Source organism: Neolamprologus multifasciatus, chromosome 5 (assembly GCF_963576455.1).
Source record: "Neolamprologus multifasciatus chromosome 5, fNeoMul1.2, whole genome shotgun sequence".
NCBI classification, from domain to species: Eukaryota; Metazoa; Chordata; class Actinopteri; order Cichliformes; family Cichlidae; genus Neolamprologus; species Neolamprologus multifasciatus.
This window is the reverse complement of record NC_140443.1, coordinates 26,130,895-26,144,490: the sequence shown is the minus strand read 5'-3', so window position 1 is coordinate 26,144,490 and position 13,596 is coordinate 26,130,895. Positions and strand designations below refer to the sequence as shown.

General features: G+C 35.4%; 2 long non-coding RNA genes across 2 annotated transcripts; both read left to right on the top strand.

Moving 5' to 3' along the window:
• The first annotated feature begins 265 nt into the window (after positions 1-265).
• On the top strand, positions 266-7,326 carry LOC146518858 (uncharacterized). The gene is made up of 3 exons (XR_014873959.1): positions 266-1,464; positions 1,577-1,663; positions 1,782-7,326. It is a non-coding gene; the product is annotated as an uncharacterized LOC146518858 (long non-coding RNA).
• Positions 7,327-8,029: 703 nt separating this feature from the next.
• On the top strand, positions 8,030-10,868 carry LOC146518857 (uncharacterized). The gene is made up of 3 exons (XR_014874084.1): positions 8,030-8,391; positions 8,508-8,594; positions 8,713-10,868. It is a non-coding gene; the product is annotated as an uncharacterized LOC146518857 (long non-coding RNA).
• Positions 10,869-13,596: the final 2,728 nt, after the last annotated feature.

Below are 13,596 nucleotides of genomic sequence, written 5' to 3'. Positions count from 1 at the left end.
ACCTGTCACTGAACATCTGTTACATTCAGTTGTTTATAATATTTAAGATTGTTTTCATTGAAGACATTTTTTTGTTGCAAAAAGTGCTGGTTTCGGTTTGATATCGTATATTTGTATAGAGCAGTAATACTACTGCATTACTCTGCTACAGTCACACATTATTTATTCAGAGGTAAGTCAGTTGTCTCCCGTTTAAAGCCATGAAGGAGTCTTTTGAACACAACTAGCTTTGAATGCAGTAATGAAGATATGTCTGGATTTGCATGCATGCATACTTTTAAGAATTGCATGCAAGTGATTGCAGAAGGAAAACAAAAAACCCTTAAGACTGCAGCATTATAGCAGGCAAAACAGTATAAAAACTAATTTTGTATTTTTAAAGCTTTTCAAAACTGTGAAATATTAAATCTGTTCCATGAGTGGTATAAATGGCAACATTTCAATAATAAAATGAAAATGACATCTTGGCTTGAGGCTGGAACTTGGAGAAAGTATATTAAGTACCCAAATTAAAAGGATTTGTGCTGTACGGGAGTATAAGTAAATGTGCTCAATAAATCTGTTGAATTCTTTTGATCAAGATCTTTCTTGCATGATGTGTTTCTTTTCTTTCTTCTTTTCGCTGATAGTTCCAGTAGATGAGAAGTAGGTGATCAGTCAAATCATTATGACTCTTCCCCATGGCCCTTGGCTTTCCATTCCCAATTTCATTGCTGTGGGTATTTGTTGATAAAGTCTTGGTTTGCATCACAGTCCAGAAGGAGAAGCTGACCAAATGACTGAACAGCAAAAGTCTCTGCAACCAGAACAGTGTGAGATCATAACATCACAAGTATGTGTAAGTGATATTACCTGAATATCAAAATTCTTGCAATAAACATTTTTATCTTTGTCCTTTACAAAATCATAACTGTAGACTGAAATCTGCTGACAACATTGATTGACAAACAAAATGAACTGCTTGCTGTTGCAGATCAATTTATAGCAAATTTGACCAGCCTGGTTCAAGACCTTAACAAATTGGTTCTCTGTTGAGTTTGTGACCATTTTAAACTGTATAAAGAATGAAGTCTTTAAAAGGCGGGTGGGTATTTATGCAAATGGATTATAAATTAAGTAAAAAAATAAATGTGATTAATCAACTATGTACAGAAACATATTTCAAAACTAAAATTACATCTGAATTTAATCTTTCCAAAGGCTGACTCATCAACATAAAACCACAATGACAACACTTCCTCAAATCAAGAGCAGCTTTTTCTTTAGAAAATAATGTGAAGGTAACTCATCACATTTGAGGAACAACAGATCCCACAGCACAGAAACTGAGGAACGACTAACCCATCTCACTGTAAGTTAACCTCATGGCAGAAGAATTAGAGCTTTCTGAGTATTCCACCATACATGACATTGGGGGAAAAAAGGTCAAAACTGGAACAAGCAGCATCAACTCTGCTCAATCAGGTAAGAATCTGAGAAAAATGCAAACTAAAAAAGAAACAGTCACGATTTTGAAGTAATCCGAAAGCTGTCTCACTATTGTGAATGTACTATGTATTTGTTTGTATGTTTACAGAAAGAAGACTCCTGATGATGGGGATTCTAACTTTAGGAGTATTGTGTATCTTACAAGCCATCCTCAATATCTCCCTGCACCTTGCCGGTAAGTTGTGAGCACAAATATATATTTATAATGGAAAATAAATGTATCATAAGTACTTTAACATGTTTTCTGATGAAAAGTATAAAAAATATGACCCCAAAATTATGTTTATTTCCAGTTTATTCAAAAGAGGATATCAATCAGTTTTCTTGCAACACCTCTGTGATAGAAGACATGTGCCAGACCGAGCAATTTCAGTCAAATTCAACCCACTTATGTTCCTGCTGCAACAACCTTCTGCAAAGGCTACTGAGAGAAAGAGACCTCTTGCAAAACAAAATCAGTCAGTTTAGCAGAGGTAAACCTGGAGATGTTGACGATATGCAGATCTTTGGATCTGGTTCCAATTCTTTAGATTTCTTGTCAGTTTGAAGATGAACGCAGACAACAATCAGGAATTTGAAACAAGTCATTTAAGTCAGACGACTGCATCCATTTACACACTTTGAAATCTCTGGTACAAAAACAACAGCCAACCACATTTTAATTCGATATATATTTTGAAAGAGTCAAGCAGTGATTAACAGTTGCACTCAGGTAAATACTTTTATTATATTGTTGCATATTTAATGCAAAATTTATTATGTACATATATTAATACTTTGCTAATGGATTAAAAAAAATGACATGCCACTTTAGTAATATGATAAAATGTATTGAATGATTGTGTATGTGAAAGATGACGTTTTTAGTGACATGTGCTCAGTTTAGTTTTTGGCTGGTGGTGTATTCAGAAACCAAAAGAACAGATGCTTCTACCAGTAGGTGGTAGAGACCTGACCCAAGCTGTGTTAAAGAATATTGGATTTGCATTTATGTGTGGCCAACAAACACACTAAATAACAGCAAAAAACAATGTTGGCTATTTGGTACTAGCAGAAACACTTAGAAAGTGTTTTTAAAGGAATTTGCTATATCAACTTTAAATGTTATTGTTACTCTGAATGATGGTAATTAATTTTTTTTTTGTTTTCACATAACTGAAATTTTGTATAATAATGAGTTTTCAATGCACGCTCAATTGACAACAGTCTTATATTTGATATAATTTAGCTTATATTTAGCTTGATTTGATGTTTATCTCTGACACATGGCAGCATGAAGTCTCACATCTTTTAGAGCTATGCACTGCAGACTGTTCATTTTTCTGTGAATCTCAGATCTCTGGACGAGAAGGTGGAACAGCTGGGATTTTTAAAAAGACATTTTTATGCCAGATGATCTCTTCGAGCTGTTACAGCTCTTTTGAGATGATTATGATCAAAACTGGAAGAGATCAACCCATGTATGGTATTTCAATTTATCATCCACCTGGGTCTGCAGCATCTTTTCTGTCAGACTTCTGGTATTAAGTTGGGCAAGGTCATCATTGTTGGGGACTTCAACATTCGTGCAGAGGACCCATCAAATAGTACCACTAGGAATTTCCTGAGCATTATGGACTCTTAAACTGTTAAACTTTTTCCCAAGTTTGTATTAGGTACAGGCGCTTTATTGATAGCTATCATTTCTAAGTTTTCTTTTCAATTTTATAACTTTTTGTGACCATGTTGAGCTCCTTGTTAAGTCTTTTATTGAACACTGATAGCCACTTTTAATCAGATCGCTCCTCACAAAACCACAGTAGCCATTGCTCTGTCAGTTCCTGCACACCCTGGTTAAATAATCAAACTTGTAATCTTTGACATTTCCGTCAAAGAGCAGAACATCTATGGAAGTCCCCGGGTCTAAGTTTCCATCACAAATACTTTGTAGAGCTTCTTCACATATATAATGGGTCAGTGAAAGAGGCTAGATCCTCTTATTTCAATAATCTCATACATTTCCATAAGAATAATCCAAGGGTATTATTTGAGACTATCCACAGGATTGTTTCCCCTCTAACTCAGCATGCTATGTTCTTTTCTGACGATGATTGCAATACATGTCTCAATCACTTTGTAAATAAGGTGATGGGCTTAAGATCCAAAATCTCCTCAAGTAGCTTCCCTTATGATGGTCCTCAGTGCCCTGGGTCATTTACTTTTCTTTCCCTCCAATTACACTTAATGACTTAACTACAGTAATAGGTCAAATGAAATTCTTGTCATGCTCCTTTACATTACCTGCTTTTCTCCTGTCTGGGACTCACCAGCATTGGTCCCACATTGCTGTCTATCATGTGGGACTGAGGCAAAGTTATGTTCCATCGTGTTTTAAATAGTCGAGGAAACTCCTCCATTAAAGAAACAGAATGTTCATCCCAACTTTACCGGTAATTATTGGCATATTTTCAAAATTGCCACTTATAAGCAAATTATTAGAAAAACTTGTAGAAAATCAGTTTAGATCTTTACTATGCAAATTAAAGATTTGTTACCTTTTTCAATCTGGCTTTCAAAAGCAGCGCTCCACTGAGATCGCCCTCTTGAAGGTTTATAATAATCTTTTAATGGCTTCTGATGCAGGGAATTGTTCTGTAATCATATTGCTTGATCTCAGTGCAGCTTTTGATAGAATTGATCATAAAATCCTACTTAATATGCTGAATGTTTTGGCTGGTGTATCTGGCTCTGCCTTAGACTGGTTTTCTTCTTACTTATCTGACAGGACCTTCTCTGTTAGAACAAACAAGTTCACCTCTATCATTGCCTCCCTAACCTGAAGGGTTCCTCAGGGTTCAGGTTTGCGTACATTATTTTCTTTCTAGGTGCTTCTTCTTTGTAGCTGGTATTTTTCAATCTTTTAGTGACATTTCTTATCATTTCTATGCCGATGACAGTCTTTTAAGCCTCATTAGCTGGATAGGTTGTCCAGCTTAGTCCACTGGGTAACTCAGGTTACTGATTGGCTCTCTAGCAATTACCTGTTTCAAACACTAACAAACCTTAGACCATGATTATAGCTCCTCCTGAACATTCTTAAATCAGTCGGGTTCTTGCTTCTTTTTGTCCAACTACTAACACCAACATTCAAAATCTTGCAGTAATATTTGAGTCTTCTTTGGGCCTTGACTTGCATATAAAATCTTTGTCTTGTTCCTGTTTCTTTCATTTAAGGAACATTTCAAAATTGCGACATATTGTCGCCTCAGCTGAACTGGAAAAAATAGTTCTTGCATTTGTGTCATCGCATTTAGATTATTTTAATGCTCTGTTTACCAGCTTGGACAGATCCTCTCTTTCACACCTCAAAGCTATTCAAAATGCTGCAGCCAGACTACTAACAAGTTCTAGCAAACAAGTTCAAATTACTCCTATTTTATATTCTTCTATTGGCTCCCAGTAGATTTTAGGATTTGTTTTAAAATTCTTGTTTTAACACACAGAGCACTAAATGGCCAGGTCACAGATTATTTATCTCAGATTTTTACAAAATACACCGCTCCTCGTCGTCTCCATTCACAGACTCTGAATTAGTTGTTCCCCATATCTGACTAAAAACTAAGGGCAACAGACCCTTTGAGTTTGTGGCACCAAAGCTGTGGCACACTTTACCATCATAACTACAATTAGTTGACTCTGTGTATTATTTTAAAAAGCAGTTAAAACTTTTTTCAAACAGGCCTTTTCCTGAGAATTTTTTATTGAATTATGTTTTACTTGTTTTGAAACTACCAGTTTATTTTACTATATCTTATTTCATTTTTTTCACACTTAACCTCCTAAGACCCAAACTCTTTCATGGCATGCATTTTTAATTTTCTTTGCTATTTGGGCTGATTAGGACCTGGTGAATGTAAAAACAGAAAATTACATGTTTTTCTTTTTCTTTTTTTTTTTAACCTGATTTTTGTTTCCACATATGAGGACATTCACTTTAAATTTTGATAGAACAGTGGAAGTACATGCCCCTGTAAGTGGATATCAGGCCCTTGTAGAGCAAAATTAGTATTTTGGTCTAGACAACCCAAAATGTGATGTCCACATAGGTGGACGCCAGGTCCTGGGAGTTTAATGTTCATGTTTATTTTAGACTTTTGTGTACAGCGCTTTGTGATTGCTTGTCTGATTGCTTGCGCTTAATAAATAAACTTTACATACTTGTGAAGTATGTAAAGTGTGTTTTTGATGGGGTTTTTTGTGAATAAAATTTGGGGTTGTGAGATTTGCAAATCTTTAAATTCAGCTTTTATTTACATTTTACTCGGCATCCCAATTTTTTCAGAATAGGGTTGATAATCTTCTTTTGACAACAAACCTTCTTGAAATCATCAAGTCTTTCTTTGATGATAATTTGGTCACAGTTAAACTGACAATAATGAGAACTACAGAGCATTCACTAATCACTTTTCATTAACACTGTTGGCTTTGTTTTAATTAGCTGTTCTGAATGACACCAGTGTTTCTGTCACACTGTGTTCCTGGCTTACACTATCCAACTGTTGTGTTTACCTTATACTGTACATCTGTTTTACATTTAGTTGTTAAGAATATTTAAGAATTTTTAAATGAGGACTTTTTTTGTTGCAAAAAGTCATACAAAGCACAGGGTTATGTTATAAGTTTTACATTTATTATTTAACATATTTAGAGTATGTTAATTTGAATCATTTGCATATGTAAACACAATTTGCATGCATGTATACCTGCATAATTGCAGGTATACATGTATATAATTGCATGCAATCACATGAGAAATCTGTGTTATAGCTATAAAAAGAATAAAAGAATATTGAAAAAAATAGTGTGAAACTAATTTTTTTCGAGCTTTTCAAAACTATGAAATGTTAAATCTGTTCCATCAGTGGTATAAATGGCAACATTTCAATGACAAAATGAAAATCTTGGCTTGAGGCTGGAACTTGGAGAAAGTATATTGAGTACCCAAATTAAAAGGATTTGTGCTGTAGGGGAGTATAAGTAAATGTGCTCAATAAATCTGTTGAATTCTTTTGATCAAGATGATTCTTGCGTGATGTGTTTCTTTTCTTTCTTCTTTTCGCTGATGGTTTCAGTAGATGAGAAGTAGGTGATCAGTCAAATCATTATGACTCTTCCCCATGGCCCTTGGCTTTTGTCACAAAATTAATATATTGTTAGTGCTTGTTTAGTGCATATTGTTACTTGTTTTTAATATAGTCTAAAAGGGCCAGCTCTGAGTAGAATCTGAGCCAAAAGTACTGACAGGAAACTCCATGCTTTTGCAGAGCATATGAGGTGCAGACAGAAAGTGAAACTAAGTAGAGTGTTTGATCGAAACTTAAAGTGTGCATGACGTCTAGAGGAAGTATATATATATATATATATCAGGCTGACTGCTGTGGGCTCAGTCTCCTTTTCCGGAAATGTAAAAATAAAATAAAGATCATTTTTTGAGGTAGACCATTTTGAGCCATTTTTTTCTTCGCCGCCAAAAGAATCCAAAGAACTGAATTTAATACTTTCCATTCCCAATTTCATTGCTGAGATATGTGGGTATTTGTTGATAAAGTCTTGGTTTGCATCACAGTCCATAAGGAGAAGCTGACCAAAAGACTGAACAGCAAAAGTCTCTGCAACCAGAACAGTGTGAGATCATAACATCACAAGTATGTCAGAATCAGAATCAGAATACTTTATTAATCCCGAAGGAAATTAGGGTTACAGCAGGCAGCACGCTAATGGCGCATGCGCACTTACAAAGGAACCTTCTGACCAACTTTACACAAACATCACATTGGGGAGACATGTCAGACAGGTAGGCTGATAGGGAAAGAAAACAACGAGAATACATAACATGAGGTAAGAGGAGGAGAAAAAAAATTCCACTCAGACTGAGCTCCAAGTGCGAGAACAGTTTGATAACAGAAAAAACACCTCAGCACAAAAAGCACATGACTATCAATACACCATAGAAACACAAGACAAGCAACAGGGATGGGTAAAGGGTAAGAGAGAGCCGGTGTAGACCGCGCATCCGGTCCTGCAGCATGTCTGCGCTGGTCCAGTCGACTGCCATCTTCCCCGGTAGGGCACAAGCATCGAAGGCGTTTGGAAAGGGAGGGGGGATCAGTATGTGCATATCAGTGTATGTATGTGTGTGTGTGTGTGTGTCCAGAGTTCAGCTGAGACAGTGTCCTTCGCCCTGCCAGGCTAAGTAAACAGTCTTCCAGCCAACCCAGGTGGCCTTGCATGGAATATGTGTAAGTGATATTACCTGAATATCAAAATTCTCGCAATAAACATTTTTACCTTTGTCCTTTACAAAATCATAACTGTAGACTGAAATCTGCTGACAACATTGATTGACAAACAAAATGAACTGCTTTCTGTTGCAGATCAATTCATAGCAAATTTGACCAGCCTGGTTCAAGACCTTAACAAATTGGTTCTCTGTTGAGTTTGTGACCATTTTAAACTGTATAAAGAATGAAGTCTTTAAAAGGCAGTGGGTATTTATGCAAATGGATTATAAATTAAGTAGAAAGATAAATGTGATTAATCAACTATGTACAGAAACATATTTCAAAACTAAAATTACATCTGAATTTAATCTTTCCAGAGGCTGACTCATCAACATAAAACCACAATGACAACACTTCCTCAAATCAAGAGCAGCTTTTTCTTTAGAAAATAATGTGAAGGTAACTCGTCACATTTGAGGAACAACAGATCCCACAGCACAGAAACTGAGGCACGACTAACCCATCTCACTGTAAGTTAACCTCATGGCAGAAGAATTAGAGCTTTCTGAGTATTCCACCATACATGACATTGGGGGGAAAAAGGTCAAAACTGGAACAAGCAGCATCAACTCTGCTCAATCAGGTAAGAATCTGAGAAAAATGCAAACTAAAAAAGAAACAGTCACGATTTTGAAGTAATCCGAAAGCTGTCTCACTATTGAGAATGTACTATGTATTTATCTGTTTGTATGTTTACAGAAAGAAGACTCCTGATGATGGGGATTGTAACTTTAGGAGTATTGTGTATCTTACAAGCCATCCTCAATATCTCCCTGCACCTTGCCGGTAAGTTGTGAGCACAAATATATATTTATAATGGAAAATAAATGTATCATAAGTACTGTAACATGTTTTCTGATGGAAAGAATAAAAAATATGACCCCAAAATTATGTTTATTTCCAGTTTATTCAAAAGAGGATATCAATCAGTTTTCTTGCAACACCTCTGTGATAGAAGACATGTGCCAGACCGAGCAATTTCAGTCGAATTCAACCCACTTATGTTCCTGCTGCAACAACCTGCTGCAAAGGCTACTGAGAGAAAGAGACCTCTTGCAAGACAAAATCAGTCGGTTTAGCAGAGGTTTTGAAGATATGGAGATCTCTGGATCTGGTTCCTTTTTCTAAGAGGAAAATACATAAAAAATTTTGCTTATTATGATAAAACGTATTGAATGACTGTGTATGTGAAAGATGCCACTTTTAGTGACAACAGGTGCTATCTATCTATCTATATACAAATAAATATGCTTTATATACATACAATAAATATATCTATTTATTTATACTATGTATTTAAAGTAATTCATAAAAAGTCGTACAAAATTTCTTTTTGTTTCATTTATAAGAAATATTGGGCCATGTCTTTGCCACACCCCGAAGAGACAGAAAAAAAAGCTAGCTAAGATATTTTCTGGTGTTTTCGGTTGACTCACATCCTCTTATTTCAGTGGCTTTAATGCAACATGTTGTATGCATAGGTTTTAGAAATGTTCTACTGTCAGTGGTACAATGTACATAAAAAAAAACCCAATTTGAGATGTTTTAAAATATTGTATTAATATCTGCATGGGCTTCCTATATTTCCTTTCATTGCATGTGAGAGTCTAATCCATAATAGTTTCTAAGTTTCTATAAGCCATGCTCTTCCTGCTAGCTCCTGGATAAACAATTGAAAGAGAATTTGTTACTGTGCTTTAATTGCTTAATTTGAATTATAAAATGAGGGTTTGTGCTTCTGTTCATATATTAAAGGCAACCTGCACACTTGGGAAATAGCATGAGTGGAGTGGAGAGAAGCTTGAATTTTAAAAAAGCATGTCCTTTGTTGTTGTCCAAGCCCAATACATGCATACAAATGAGGAGGGAAATAAAAATCATGACTTTTTGAATTATTTTTTTTATTTTTAGGTAACTGGCCACTCTGTAGACAATAGTCAGAATAAGAATGAGAATACTTTCTTTTATGGTACAATTTTAAACCCAATTTGCAAAAATATATAACTAAACAAATTACATTTACAGTTTCTCAATTTAAACATCTGAATATATTTTACTGTTTTATTGAGAATAACATATGAGGTTATGCAAATGATTACATTCTGTTTTTGTTTACATTTTACTGAGCTTTTCGAATTCTTCACAATCAGGTTGGCAAGCCTCTTTCGTCAACAAACTTTCTCGAGATCATCAAGTCTTTCTTTGATGATAACTTTGTCAAAGTTAAATTGACAGGAATGAGAGCTGCCGAGCATTCACCAATCATTTCTCATTAACACTGCTGGCTTTGTTTTAATTAGCTGTTCTGAATGACACCAGTCTTCCTGTGACGCTGTATTCCAGGCTTACATTATCCTCCCTTCCAGCTGCTACTTGTCAGTCATCATAAAGTTTTCTCTTGTCTCTGTCTCAAAATAGAACCACATGTATAAAGCGTTGCGTGTGGTAGCAAGCAACAAGTTTTATTTTCTTTTTTTTCCCAGCATTTTTTTTCACCTTTGAATGTACTTCATTGACAACAAACACTGAAAATTATTACTTAAGGAAGCAATACTTTGTCCCTGTGCTATTTAAATGATGACAGTTCAGTTATATTTAAATTCCAGGGTAACAAACATTAAATTAGCTGGGAATCGCAAAATGTTGTTTCCAACTTAAATCAATATCTAAAAGTGAATGTGAGAATACCTAAAAGACTTTTTAAATGTAGCTCATCAATTTAAAAAAACAAGTAACTTCATGTGGGAATTGCAAAATATTAATTACCAGTTAGTTCATGTTGTATAGGCCCCATTTTCTTTGTGCCTGAAATTAAAATGATTTATTCATTTTAAGAGTTCCTTTTGTGCTTGAATGGTTTCTGTCAGCTTCTTAGATTTGAAGTGTGGGCAAAATGAGAAACTGTGTGGTGTGAGGTTTGATAGCTGTACCACCTGCTCACACAGCAGTTGTTTTGGGTCCAGTAAACACCTGACTCACCTTCACTTATGTGACTACAAGAAAAATATTTCCTAAAGTATTTAACATGCAGCTATATAGCATTACTGTTAGATATATCGATTTAATATTGGAAATTTGGATATAAACATCAAGTCAAGTGATTTTTTTTTTTTTTTTTTTTTTGCATTGCGTGTTTTTCTTTTTCTTTTTAAATTACTAACCAGTAATTTAGGTTTTAATCTTAATTTCCATCTCATTATCTCATCTAATTAATATACATCTTAATTATAAATTTTCATCTTCTTCATCTTCATCTTCATCTTCTTTCATCTGTTATTTTTTTGTTTTGTATGAGGACAAATTAAAATAACTAAGGGAAAACAATTTCGAACAGTTTACCTGTGCAAACGCAGCAGACTGACTGTTAGCCACTGCCACGCTGTACGAGTCCCACTTGTGTTGTTGAGAATTCCTGCAGATGGCTAAAATATTTGAAAATGACGCAACCAGTCCAAATCTAAAAGCCTCTGCTGCATATGTGAGACGTTAAGAGCAGAATTAAACACAAAATAAAGATATGTGTAGGCAAGGAGAAGGTGCAGAAGGGGAACGACATTTCAGTGTCAAAAGTATACAATATGGACAAACGTACTGGGCCACCTACAGGAGCTGCTCTGCAAGGAAAGTAAAGTCATGAAGTTCCGAGCACACAGTTTTTGTGCTGATGTTAATGCCAGTAGAGGTTTGGAAGTGTCCAGTTACTGAGTCAGTAGAATGTTGGCGACTTTTATATACTGTGCTCTGGAACATTACATGGTCTGCCACTTTGTGGCTGAGTTGCTGTGGTTTCCAACACAGAAGAAAGAAGAACACAGAAGAAATGTCATAAACTGACTTGCTGCAATAACAGTTTCCTATTTGAGCACCTTTGAATTCAGTGAGTTTTTTAGAGTGACTTATTGTTCTGTAAAGTGAGTCTGCATGGGTAGGTGCTTGATTTTATACACCTATGGCAATAGGACTGAAAACACCTTAATTGAATTCAATTTCAATTAAATTAGATTTTATTTATATATATATGAACAGCACCAAATCACAACAAAAGTTGGTTTAATGTGCTTTGCATTGTAAGGTAAAGACCCTACAATATACAAAGAAAAAAGAACCTTTGTCGATATAGCACATGTTTGACCCCTTTTCATCAAACTGTTGTACAACCAATGATATTTCATCAAATAACTTGACTCTAATAACAGGGAAAACCAGCTAATCATGTATTTTATGTCTATTACATGGATTATTTGCTGGTGATTATTCAGCTGCCTTGTTATGCCTTCTTCAAATAGAACTTTTGGTGTTAACTTTACATGGTTTAGCCACCCTTCCTCAGATTAAATGACTTGTCTGCTAACATTGTACATGCTCATCAAACGGTCATCCTGCTGAACCAAATCCCTGCTGACTTTGTCCACTGATGTTGTCAATAAACCAAGGCTATATTTAGGGGAAACAGACACTTGCATGATATTGACAGTGATTCCAAATTTCCGTGCACATCAGCAAATTCGGACAGGGCTGTCTTTTTTTTCTCATTTTGAGACAGATGGACTTCTTTTTTTTTTACCGTGGGTTTTAGTTTCAATTCCCCATCTCGTTTCTGATGTTAAAGAGAAGAATTTGAAGGTAGGCGACGGTAAAAGTTTTCTTCATTTTCAAAGTTTGCATTCTAATAAAATAACATCATTCTTCCTGACTTCTTGTTCACTCTGAAAAACTCACAGCAATAGCTTCCGCAAATTTACCTGGATCTCCAAGTCAGAGCATAATAATTTAGCTAAGGCCATACTACAAAAACAAGCAGTGATCAATAAAACAGTCCATGTATCGGTAGCACATTATAAAAATGTTAAACTATTAAGAATTAGTAAGGCATTACTAAGGTATTAGCAAGTGCTTAATTCATCATTTATATATATCATTACTTCTCCTTACTATTTCCTTTTATAAATATAGATATGTTTATCCATCTGTTACTGTTGCACCATGTACAGCTATCAGTGCTGCTACATCACTGCTAGTAATAATCATGCTCTGTATACATTTCTTTCTGATAGGCCTAGAAATAATGTTATATAAATAATGAATTAAGCATTTGCTAATACCTTACTAATACCTTAAGCCTTGTGGTCAGTACAGTGGACAGCTATTCAAAGACTGTTTTCTTGTATTTGTGTCAGTGTTGATGGTATACTTGCACATAACCCACTACACTGGACACCGATGTATCACTCCATACCCTGCCACCCACTGGTTGTTTAATGTTACTATAGATGTATAATGTGTTTCATTATAATTATTGTTATTTAACCCTGTCATGCAAAACTGTAAATTCTGCAACATATCAATGTCATGATGACTAAGTGCAGATAGACCAAAGAAGTTAAAGGTTTTAAAGGGTCAGAGAGGTCTTCCAGCAGAATATACAGCCATACTTTTGGTCAGGAAAAAGCCTTCTTTCTTTTAAATGCCAAACTCCTGAAGTAAAATTCAGATTGGACCTTTTTCGGCCTTGCCCTGCCTCTGATTCTTGTGTAATTGTAAGCTGTAGATGGAAGAGAATATACCACACCCGGCTTAATGAACAAAATGAGATGTCTCTGCAGAATAAAACTACAGCAATCAGGGTCAGAGTTCAACTCCAGCCTTTCAGCTGCTAATTGGCTGAGCTTGTGATCTCATGTCCAGTCAGTGTCTTTCTTTTAGCCGTTTCATTTTGACAGCTCAGAGGCAGCAGCTGACCCCGATCAACAGTTCTGTACAGCTGGTAAAAAGTGAACGTTACGCCGAA